We start from the raw sequence: 12,715 nt of genomic DNA on the forward strand, positions 1-12,715 counted from the left end.
TGTCGTTTGTTGATGTAGTTCATACGTGTTTCTCGTTTCTCGTTGCTTTTTTTATATAGATTAGACCCTTCGTTTTTCCGTTTGTATTGTTTTACACTAGTCATTCTTGGGGCTCTTTATAGCTTGGTGTTCGGTGTTGGCCAAGGTTAAGCGTTGAAGACCATACGTTGATCTGTAATATATGGTTTACTTTTATAGATTTTGACTTGAATGTAGAGTTGTCTTATTGGCACTCATACCACATCTTCTATATATTATTGATGATTGATTGTTTTATGGTTGAAATACAATTTCGACATATTTGGGGATTTCTTGTAAGCACATAGTTTTTTAGTGGAGGGAGTGATGGAGAGAACCACAGAACTCAAAAAGAAAACTCATTTTCTATTTAATTAAGATTACAACAGAACAGAAGTGATACGAACTAAATTATTGAAACTTATCGGTTGCTGAGGTCCAACTTTTATGAACAGCGATATCATGATTGATTAACCGTAACTTTAATATTGATAATGTCCTATCTCTTGACAGATCATCAGAATGCGTATTTACTGTGAGATAATGACCTAATAATGTAACTATTATGAGAGCAATATAAATTCATTATCATTAATTTATTACAGTCGCGAACTAGTAGAATAATTCATAGTAGTAATACCAGAAAAATATAATACTTCATTTTTGTATTTTCCTTAACTACGACTAAAATCCACAGAGTATAATTGTTTGCTTAAATTTATGTTATTTTATGTCTATAAAAGTATTGTTGGTTCATGTATTATTAACTTGTTTTGTTAAGAATTTTTAGATAATAGTAAAATTAAAATTACAGTTTAATTTTCTAGTGAAGAGATCAATGCTTGAAAACAAGTATGTATTTTTAAATTCAAATTTTCAAAACAAATACTGACCTCTCTCCTGTGAATTTCTATAAATGTTTTAGTACCATTTCTCACAGTTCTACCATCTCTCAACATATTTGGTTCCTCTCGAGGATCATGAATAGCAATCTGAGGAACAATATATAAAAAGTACATATGTTTTTGTTGTTGTAAGGAGTAGCGGAACATTGGACACCAAATCAAGTGACAATTGATCTGTTGTTGTAAAAGTGTTTGATATATTTGATATTTTGACTAACAATATCTCGTATTTGATTTGAGCTTCAGCATTTGTTTATTCACACGCTTTCTAATGTGGATGGCGTCCTAATTATAAGCTTGGTACCTTTAATGAGAATTAAACAACCACTGGTCAAGGTCAATGCAACTTCTATATGACATGTCAAGAAATTCTCTAAGCTGCTTTGTAATCCGCTATATGTCAGTTCATGAAAAAATCATTGTTAGGTTTAATTTCTGTAAATTGATTATTTATTTGTGCAAACAATAGACACATTTTTTTTTATCTAAATCTTAGAGTGCAGAAGCAGTTTTGGCGCAATTTGTTTGAATTGTTTTTATATTTTTATTGACTTCTACAATTCTGGATTCGAGCGTCACTGAGGAGTCTGATATTGACTTAATGTTCATATTTTTCAGGCCTACACTTTTAAAAATCTCTTTATATATCGAAAGTTCGTGCGTCGTTAATAAGAAGAAAGATGTGTTATATTAGTATAGTTCATAAGTACTGAACATCTACTGTTTACCATGCTGCCATGAAAGATAACATGTGAAGGTCCCAATTGCATATATACCTGTTCAAAGTGAAGCGATTGCTATTCAGAAGTTATCAATTGTTGTTTGTCCTTTTTTGTTTTTGGCACATTGTTTAGTCAAAAATCAGTATTTCTTATATTTCTTTAAACTTATTTTAGATTTGTCATTATACCAGACTTTACTGCATCTTCCTATATCTATTGACTGTACATATATTTCGTTGATTTTTTACGGCGTACGGTGGCCTATAGTTGTTTAAATCTCCTTTATGTGAACTTAGTTGCTTCATTGGCAATTAAACCAGACCACCTTTATAATTACTTATTTCTTTTGTATTATTGCTTATGTATATTTAAACAAATGAAAAAAAAACACCATTTTCTCCTTTTTTTAAAATACGTATCAAGGTATTATTTCAATTAGTTCACACGCGTGCAGACACACATACTTCCTGAACAGCCAATTTACACAAAAGTGCAAATATATTATAAACCATGAATTTGTTAATAAATTTATGTCAATGCTTAAATTGTGTGTTGCACTCATTGCACTATCGTTTGATAATAATTACCTAAATACATTTGAATGCACGTTATATCCGTGACAATGCATTGAAAACCTAACGGATAACTTGATATAAGTCTTAATTTTATGGCTTTAGTAAATTTTTAGGGATGTAATTGCGTATTTCGTGTGCACATTTTCTTTTGTATCTCATTTAAAATTTGCTTCGGTCAACACTTCAATAAAAAAAATATAGAAAGAGAAATTCGATTTTCAATCAAATACCTTAAGTTCAGTGGATGTTGTTTCAAAAAGCAAACCATACGATAATCCATATCGACTTGTTGCAAATTTTCCATTTGCATTAAATCGTCTACATACACAGCCACACATGTAAGCAGTCTCGTAAGAATAAAAATCTGTATAGCTAACCACTGGTATTTCCTCCGATTCATCCACATAAGATTGGTCGAAATACAATGACACGGTGTCCATATCGATGGGATCGCTAGTACAAATTGTTACGACAGGAAACTGAAGTTTTTGTTCAAATCGAAGGTACGTAGAGGAAAGCGAAGGATAACTGTAGTAGTTCAAAAACTCAGTTATAATGATATAGATGAGGAGTGCAGCACTCGCTAACCATACCACTGACCAGACTATACTGAAAAAATATGTAACGTTTATCTATAGATTCATGATCCCATCATTATTATTGACATTAAATAACTAAATTGAACAAGATGGGGTCAAATTTTAAAGTATTAGTAAGTTAAGTTAGTTAGGATTATCTTATCCCAGGAATAGATTACCTTAGCGGTATTTGGCACAACTTTTTAGAATTTTGAGTCCTCAATGCTCATTGACTTTGTACGTGTTTTGTTTTATAACTATTTTGATCTGAGCGTCACTGATGAGTCGAGAGAAGACGAAACGCGGCTTCTGTCGTATTAAGCTATAATCCTGGCATCTATTAAGTTCGATTCTGTTGACGTATGGTGACATCAGATTATTGCCTTCAAATATTTTAAATGTTCATTAATGATGCATTGAGTTGATTGATTAACTAAGGTTTTGAATTTGTAATACGGATATTGTTCTATAAGTCTATTTTAGTAACTTAATACTCTAAATTCAAAATTAGATGGAAATGATGGTACCTAATCTCATAATATCTAGACAAAGATGGCCAAAATACCATAACACTTATATAAAAAATAACTTTATGACCAAAACAAAAAATGTCATCACATTACTCAAAAAACAAAAACTATACATGACACCTATCGCCTTAAATTCAGGCATGACATTTACATTAGAAAAAAGATTGCTTTCTCTTTATATATAAATGTAAACATGTTGTCTCTTTGGCACATTCCCCATTTCCATTCGCAATTTATAAGATAGTAAATCTAGTATATCCTCAATCATTTATTACAATTTCATCGAGGGTCTCACCAGCCCAGTAGCCAGTACTCCGGTACTGGCATGAAAATACGGAATTTTTGTGTTATTAAATTTGCTGTTACAAAATATTAAAAATTATTATAAATTAAGGAATTTATCTCCCTCATGCAAAGCTTTTGATCATAGCTCTTCATCTTTTATATAAGCTTTTGATTTTACATATTTTGGCCACGAGCATCACTGAAGAGACATGTATTGTCGAAATGCGCATCTGGTGCAGGACAATTGGTACCGTTAATGTTATTGCAACATCAATACTGTGGATTCTATTTTCATGGATTGCCGAAAACTTGCATTTTCGTGGATATTTGATTTCATGGTTTGCCAATCTCTATATATAAAGTCTATTTAAAAGTTGTTATTCGTTGAACATTTGTACTCGTGGTTCACCTGTACCCACGACAGCAACGAATATTGATGAATTCACAACACGTAAATCAATAATAGGAAAACAAAGAATATGGAGTATCCGACATGACATAAAATCAAGTGATGCACAACAACGACAACACACAAAAAGCAAAGAAATAGTGCTTGTATTGCTGTTCTTCATCTGAAAGTCACATTGAGCACTTCAACATGGAGCAACAACAAAACAAAAATAACTCGTAAGCACTACATGTTTACCCCTAGCATCAGGATAAGTGGAATTCTTTGCATATTGTTAGATGTAACACCATCTTACCTGGCCCCGTCAAAAAAAAACCAGACTGAAAAGTATTTAATTTTAAAATAATATAGTTTCTACGCATGAAAGTAAACCTGTAACTATATTGCATATATATATTCTAGTAGTTAAGGTGTTAAATGAGAACCTTGTTAAACACACAATTTACTGAGAATGTCATTTTTAAAATCTATTATGTTAAATAATATTGAGAATGGAAAGGGGAATGTGTCAAAGAAACAACAATCCGACCATGGAACAGACAACAGCAGAATGTTTATCTGCTATAAATGGGTACTTCAATAAAGATCGCTTATAAATTAGACCTGGAACCGTAATGTAATGTATTTGATTGATGTTAACTTGCTATAGTTATATTTATACCTTTCAGTCTGATTTGATTTTTAGTTTGACGTGTTTCAATACATTTTGATATAACATTTTGTTATAAGCCGATGTCTTTTAGTTTGACGTGTTTCAATACATTTTGATATAACATTTTGTTATAAGCCGATGTCTTTTAGTTTGACGTGTTTCAATACATTTTGATATAACATTTTGTTATAAGCCGATGTCTTTTAGTAACATATTTGATAAATACAAAATAACAGTAGCTTTCAGCAATTTTGAAAATATCTACCTTAGATAACAAGTATTGAAATGTTTACTTATTCATTAAAATCTTTTAATTCATGTTAACCAAGTTGATGAAATTTTTAGAAACTTAACTTTTTTATAGTTGATTTGATGCTGTTTACTTTTAAACCTATTTTGGTCTACTTTTAACTCAGAAATTTCGTGTATGGACGAATTTGTGTATATTTGTTTAACATGGGAAGACCTTAAAGTACCTGTAGTGTTATATGATGCGCTTTCAAAATGCATTGTTTTAATAATAATAGGTGTATATAGGGACAACTTTACAATTAAGTTCAAAACAATTCATCAAATTAACATTCTGTTGTATATAAATAAAAATTTGATACCTTCGAATTAAACGTCCTGGATAGTTCTTGTCAAACGTCATTTTGTTTAAACCATGAAATCCGGTGCTTTCTGAAAAATCTTTCCATAACCCTTGACCTGAGTCTTCAGCTTCTTTCGTTTGGTCCATTTTGTCAGTGTGACTCCAATGAATGAATTTGAGAAAATAATTTGTTTATCTGCCCTCTGCTGCTTATATAGTTCTCAGATACGGCCTTCACACAAAGTAAGTTGACAATCAAATGGTCAAACAATATCAACATGATCAAACAACGTTTCCTCGTGGAATTGCTGAATACATTACCACCAATTAACCAGACCACTTTACTTATTTATGATTTATGATAATAGCAAGTAAAACTGCCATTTTGATACAAATTAAGACCAAAAAACTAATTTTTTAGAATAGTTTGTTTTCAATTAGTTGAAAATGAATTAGTCAGCTTATAAATCCTTAGGGATTCTGTCAATACGTTTTCTATCAATTAATAAATAATTATAATAATAAGTGAAAAGTATTGGAGATTATTACAGACGAAAATCAATTGACCTTGACAAACTAGCCATGCTTACAGGTCAATGATCTAACACACAACACAACTTAGACAATATTGAATAAAACAGAAAATGTAAACATAACATGACCTGAGTTAAAGTAATTATCAATTCAATATTTGTTTCAAAAAAAAAAAATATAAAAATCACAAAAATACTGAACTCAGAGGAAAATCAATTCGGAAAGTCCATAATCACATGGCAAAATCAAATAACAAAACGCATCAAAAACGAATGGACAAGAACTGTCATATTCCTGACTTGGTACAGGCATTTTCAAATGTAGAAAATGGTGGATTGAACCTGGTTTTATAGCTAGCTAAACCTCTCACTTGTATGACAGTCTCATCAAATTCTATTATATTGTCACCGATGCGTGAACAAAACAAACAGACACAATAGGTAAAAATGTCAAAAATAGGGGTACATCAGTCAACATTGTGTTATCATCTTAATCACTATAAAAACAACAAATGTAACGAAGAAGAACAAAAAGGCATACATCAAATTTAACATCCTCATTTTGTTTATATTATACGATCTGTTTCAAAAACCGTTTTAACGTCCTTTTTTCTTTTTTTTAAACACCGACGATAAAATGAATGACATATTACTATTCTAAGAAAAAAACATGGTTTTGACAAACTATGATAATTTTTGTATTCTTGTATTTTTTATATGCTTTTGACTATATGCGTTTCTGTGTTTCTTTGTTATATATGACTTTGCTCTGTATTTAAACACCCCGTCATTGTGTTATTGTGCCATTGTAAATGTTTTTTGTTGTTTTATGGTGATAATAACACAATGTTGACTTATGTTCACCCTTTTTAATATTTATACTAATTATGTCTGTTTGCCTTGTTCACATATTGTTGTCAATATAATGGAATTTTATGCGACAGTGACTCAAATGAGAAATTAAGCTAGCTATAAAACCAGGTTAAATCGACTATTTTCTTTATTAAAAAAAATACCTGCACAAAGTCAGGACAATGACAGTTGTTATCCATTCGTTTGATGTGTTTGAGCTTTAGATTCTGCCATTTGATAATGGACTTTCCTAATAGAATTTTCCGCGAAGTTCAGTTTTTTGGTGATTTTACTATCTATATATTCGATTATACCATATTACCGAAATAAACTGAACGGAAATGTCAAAATCTGCCATATGAGCCGTCCCTTTACGACCAAAGAGATGATTTCAGCTTCCCAATTGTGAACTTTCCGTTTTTATGTAGCAACATTCTAGCAGCGCCTGTATACGGAGTATATATCTCCCAATTGATACCATATGCCCGGGCTTGCATTTCCTATCATGATTTCCTTTATAGTGGATTGCTGTTCACAAGGAAACTATTAAATCAAGAGTTGAAAATGGTTAAGATATACTCATCCCTTCGTAAACTTTACGGACGCCATCACGAGGTGGTTGAACGTATTGATAACCGTTTCATAGATGCTATCAGATATGTTCCTTATGTCGTAACTACAATCCCCTTCCCTTTTCACGATTGAGGCCTACCGATTTAGAATCAGGATCTGCTGCCTGAATTATATCTACGAATAAATTATGTACCTTTTTTTTGCTTGCAAACGCTTTTCAGAAGTGAAATGAAATATAAAAAGTAAAACATGAATGACAATTGGGTAATATGTATGACGGTGATTTTTCATTTAAAAAATGACTACATAGTTTTGTCATGTGTTACTGTCTTTTTTTAACCAGTACAAGTAAACTCATCATAGATACCAGGACTAAATTTGGTATATACGCCAGACCCGCGTTTCGTCTACAAAAGACTTATCACTGACGCTCGAATAAAAAAAAGTTAAAAAGGCCAAATAAAGTACGAAGCTGAAGAGCATTGAGTATGTTGAGAACCAAAATTCCTAAAAGTTTTTCGAAATACAGATAAGACAATCTATGCATGATGTAGAAAAGCCTGAGTATTACAAAAATTAAAAATTTTGTAAACAGTTAATTTATAAAAAAAATAACAATATCAATGATAATTCATGTTAGCACAAAAGTGCTGACTACTGGGCTGGTGATACTTTCAGGGAAATAAATCTCCACTAGCAGTGGCATCGACCCAGTGGTAGTAAATAAACTCATCATAGATACCAGTACTAAATATTGTATATTCGCCAGACGCACGTTTCGTCTACAAAAGACTCATCAATGACGCTCGAATCAAAAAAAGTTAAATAGGCCAAATAAAGTACGAAGTTGAAGAGCATTGACTATGTTGAGAACCAAAATGTCTAAAAAGTTTGCGAAAAACAGATAAGACAATCCATGCCTGAGGTAGAAAAGCCTTAGTTTTACAAAAATTCTAAATTTTGTAAACAGTTAATTTATAGAAAAATAACAATATCAATGATAATTCGTGTCAGCACAAAAGTGATGACTACTAGGCTAGTGATACCCTCGGGGAAATCAATCTCCACCAGCAGTGGCATCGACCCAGTGGTAGTAAATAGACTCATCATAGATACCAGGACTAAATTTGTCCCCAGTACAAGTTGTCCCCGACAGTATCACTTACAGCTATGTAACGTGCCTACACTGGTCTTCTAAATAAGAATATCGACAGAACCCGCACACACTCTTATATACTCCAGGGCGAACACACTATTTACTTGATAGGGATGATCTCTAAATGTTCCCGATACCAAACAAAGGAATCCCTCTCAAACACCCCAGACCCTAGAACCCAACCACTGACTTTCCCAACAAACGTCTAAATCTACACAACGCTTCCTTTTGGATGAAATAAACATATATACAACACGATTCTCCTGGTTTCTAACCATAACGACCAATAAACATTGCATAATATATTATCAATACATTATTCCACAGTTGTTGATATGAATTAATCTGTGTGTTCAACATTTCAACGAATATCGTCGTATAAATAAGAAACATCATTTTCCGAACGGAAAATAATAAATTCAATGAATATTATTGTGGGATACGGTATTAACGGTTAACTTCGATGCGTTTAGTTATGAATGCTTATTGTAAGTAATACGGGAATATTTTTCATTTATAGTACGATACCTATAGTAAAGATTTATATCAAACTAAATACTAATCAAAGAGTGTACATATAAAAGAGACTTGCTGCCAAATGTATGTTCATTGATAATTTGTTGTTGATATCTCGTAGAAAATGCCCCTGTTTGATTACTGCAACTAGATACCAAACAAAATAAGTAAGCATTAAATAACAAATATGCATTACAAATTGTGTCAACAAGTCAAAAATATGATTTGAGAGTGCTCGCAGTTACTGATAAATGGTTAAAGCCTATAGCAATTAATAATAAAATTAAAATAAAGGCATTAAAGATTACAACCATCACAATACATCACAGGGATTTAGTTTTTCAGACAAACACAGCTAAAGAGTACATGACTTGTGCGATGCAAAAATAAGTATAGAAGGCGGTTGGACCTTATAACAAATAAATAAATGTTTTGAATTGTAATTTCAGACTTAAATGCGATTGTATTTTTTTTTCGATTTTGAGAAAAATCCTGTTTCAATGGAATAAAATATTTCAAAATGTCGCATTTTTCGAAATAACAAAACCCTGTTAAGAATTTCTGAATTTATAGTTTATAAAACCCGAGTCTATATCAAAATAAACGTTGATGTGTATTTATACTTCCCCAAAAACATTAAAAAGATATATATTATATACTTATGTATTAATTCAATCAGACTCATAATATCGAGCATAAAAAGCCACGTTAAAATAAAACCTAGTTTAAAGTTCAATTACTGCTCTTATATATATCAAGTTTTGCAAGACTTTAATTAAGAATTGAATGCTTCTTTTTGTAAATTTATTGGGGTGTAAACGCGTTGACCGAAGTACATTTTGTATGAAGCGCGGAAGCGCTTCATTCTAAAAATGTACGCACGGTCAACGCTTTTACAACCCTATAAAGTTACAAAAAGAAGCATTCAATACTTATAATTACATTTTTTGCCTATGATTATGAAAACACGAATTTTATATATTTTATTATTTAATTCACCTGTGCACTTTATTGTTGGAGCACGTGTTATCATGAATGAAAAGTTGTATTGAGCAATGCAACTGCTTACGGAATAACACGTTTTTTTAAACAAAAACCTCATTTAGTTAAAAAGTGTTGATAAGATTATTCTTACGGGAGCTAGCTTTTATGTTCCCAACAGTAAATTTCATACATGAATTATGCAGTGTGATCAATGGAGTAAAACAATACATATTGAAGGCCAAACCATACAGTGATTCACAAGTCAATAGCCGTCTGGTCTTTGTAGACATATTTTAAATGATTTTGATAGTGATTAAGGTTATAACACAATGTCTACCGCAGGACCCCAATTTTGTATTTATGACTGGCCTACGATAGTAGAGGGGCATTATGCTTTGTGGTATGTGCAGCCGTTCGTCCGTCCGTCCCTTCGTTCGTTCGTCCGTCCGTTTATTGGTTCATTTGTCCCCCTTTAGGTTAAACTTTTTAATCAGGGTAGTTTTTGATGAAGTTGAAGTCCAATTTAATTGAATGCCAAATGAGATTAATGACCGAAATTTCACGGTCCATTGAACATAGAAAATAAAAGTGCAAGTTTCAGGTTTAAATTTTTGGTCAAGGTAGTTTTTGATAAAGTTGAAGTGTAATCAACTTGAAACTTAGTACACATGTTCCCATTGATATTGTATTTCTAATTTAAATGCCAAATCAGATTTTTGACCACAATTTCACTGTGTACTGAACATAACAAATGAACGTGCGGGTAGTGCATTCGTGTTCTATGAACACATTCTAGTTCTTTTACCTAGTATTGTGTCTGTGTTTGTTTCTCACACATCGTTGTCAATAATAGTGACTATACCACCAGGTTTTTCCAAACAATTTTCTACATAACGGAATGCATGTACACGGTCAAGAATATGATAGCACTCATTGCTACTAATATAAAAGATTTAAATGAAGGTTGATATGCCACAAGGGAGAAGCATTTTTCTTTCTTTGCGATAAAACTTTCAAGAATTTGATTTTTGCTCTCTCAATAACACTTATACATTTAAAACAAATAACAACATCGCCTGACTTATTTCAGTTCCAGACATATCATTACTTTTTAACCTGAGATGGCAAACTAGAGGTTTTAAAAAGAACTGAATAACTGGTAAGCATGTTTTTTATTTGGCGAGCTCTAAATTGTTTATTAATGGTATTTATGCAATGAAATTACAGTCGGTATTTAAAAATATACTGATATGAAAACTGTTGCTATGGTCTTGATACCAAATGAAAATGCTTTATTACTGATCTTTTCGACTCCATATTTCGAGTTAAACCTTGCGGCAACTGTTCCTCATGTAACACTGCAAACTATAATCAGCATTATTTTGCTATGTTGTTATTTAATGACGCCATATTACGTGACATGGACTATTGTATTTGACTTTTTCTCGGAAGTCTGTATTTTTTGTTATTATACTTTCAATGCTGTTTTTATATTCAATATAATTAGATGGTGGTATTCGTAGTGACGTATCATATCCATATAAACGTAAAACATGTATATACACTATATATATTTCTTTTCCACAAATTACTACGCACCTGTGCTAGATTTTACCATGATTGCAATGACTTACTGTACGAAACATATTAAAAACACAGGATATCACATCCTTTTATATAAATATTGAGCTATTTATTTTTTACAAAGAAATAAATTTATCACTGTCATGTGAGCAACATGGTGACTTTCTCATCTGGATCCCACAATTCATTATTTTATCAACCAATATTTTTTCTTCGTCGATTTTGATTATATGGTGAACTGATTTTAGAAAATAAAATTGTTGCTGTGTAATGAGACAATAACAATCAAAACCAAGGAGTAAACACAGACTCAAAAAACCAAAGGACATTTACATCAACAGTTATAAATAAGAAATAAGGAACAACACGAACTCCACTAAAAACCGGGAGTGCAATCAGGTGCTCCGGAAGGGTAACCATTTCCTGCACCATACACGACACCCGTCGCGTTATTTCATTGTTCAGTTCGGTAATGACGGAAGGTTAATAATGACTGAGGAAGAATATCAGATATGATATGAAAAAAATGAAACAAGTATTCAGTCCCGGGATTTTATAAAAGTGAAGGGGGGTCTAAACCGTTCGGTTTTTCTTGAAAAACCAGGATGACCCCATCCCAAGTAGCGTTGATTATTAACGGAATTTTAAATCCATGTTCTTAAGAAAAGAAAATACGATAAGTCAACCTTCCGGAAGAGCCAATGATATAAAAGTATGGAATTGAGTACTCCGCAAAGGGTGTGTGATGCTCAGTCTGTAGTATCCATGAGGTGCTTTGTACACTGTCATTTTGTTTATAGTTTATTTCTATGATGTTGTCACTTTTCAAATGAATTGTGTCCCTTTAGAATCTTAGTTCCGACTTTTATCTTATCCTGAAAACGCTTTAAAACTAAAATATTAACAATGGAAAAAGAATGACAAGTGGGTCATATGTGTATGACAGGGATTTTTCTTTGCAAAATTTGACTACATAATTTTGTCATGTATTACTGTCTAAGCTGTACATAAGCAGGTTATGAATAAACTGAGGGCCTTAAGTAACGTAGCTTTAATTTTTTGGTTTTGTAACAGCTGTTCAGTACTCGTAAAACAAACCTTCATGACCAGAAAAAAATATGATTTAGTGTGCAAAAATCTAAACATATTCAATTTTTTTTTTATTTTGATGATACATCATTTTTTATAAAGACAAGCAGCAATGGTTAAGTTTTGTGAACAACCTTATTTTACGGTTTCTTCGTGCTTCAT

This window comes from Mytilus edulis, chromosome 10 (assembly GCF_963676685.1).
Source record: "Mytilus edulis chromosome 10, xbMytEdul2.2, whole genome shotgun sequence".
Lineage (NCBI taxonomy): Eukaryota > Metazoa > Mollusca > Bivalvia > Mytilida > Mytilidae > Mytilus > Mytilus edulis.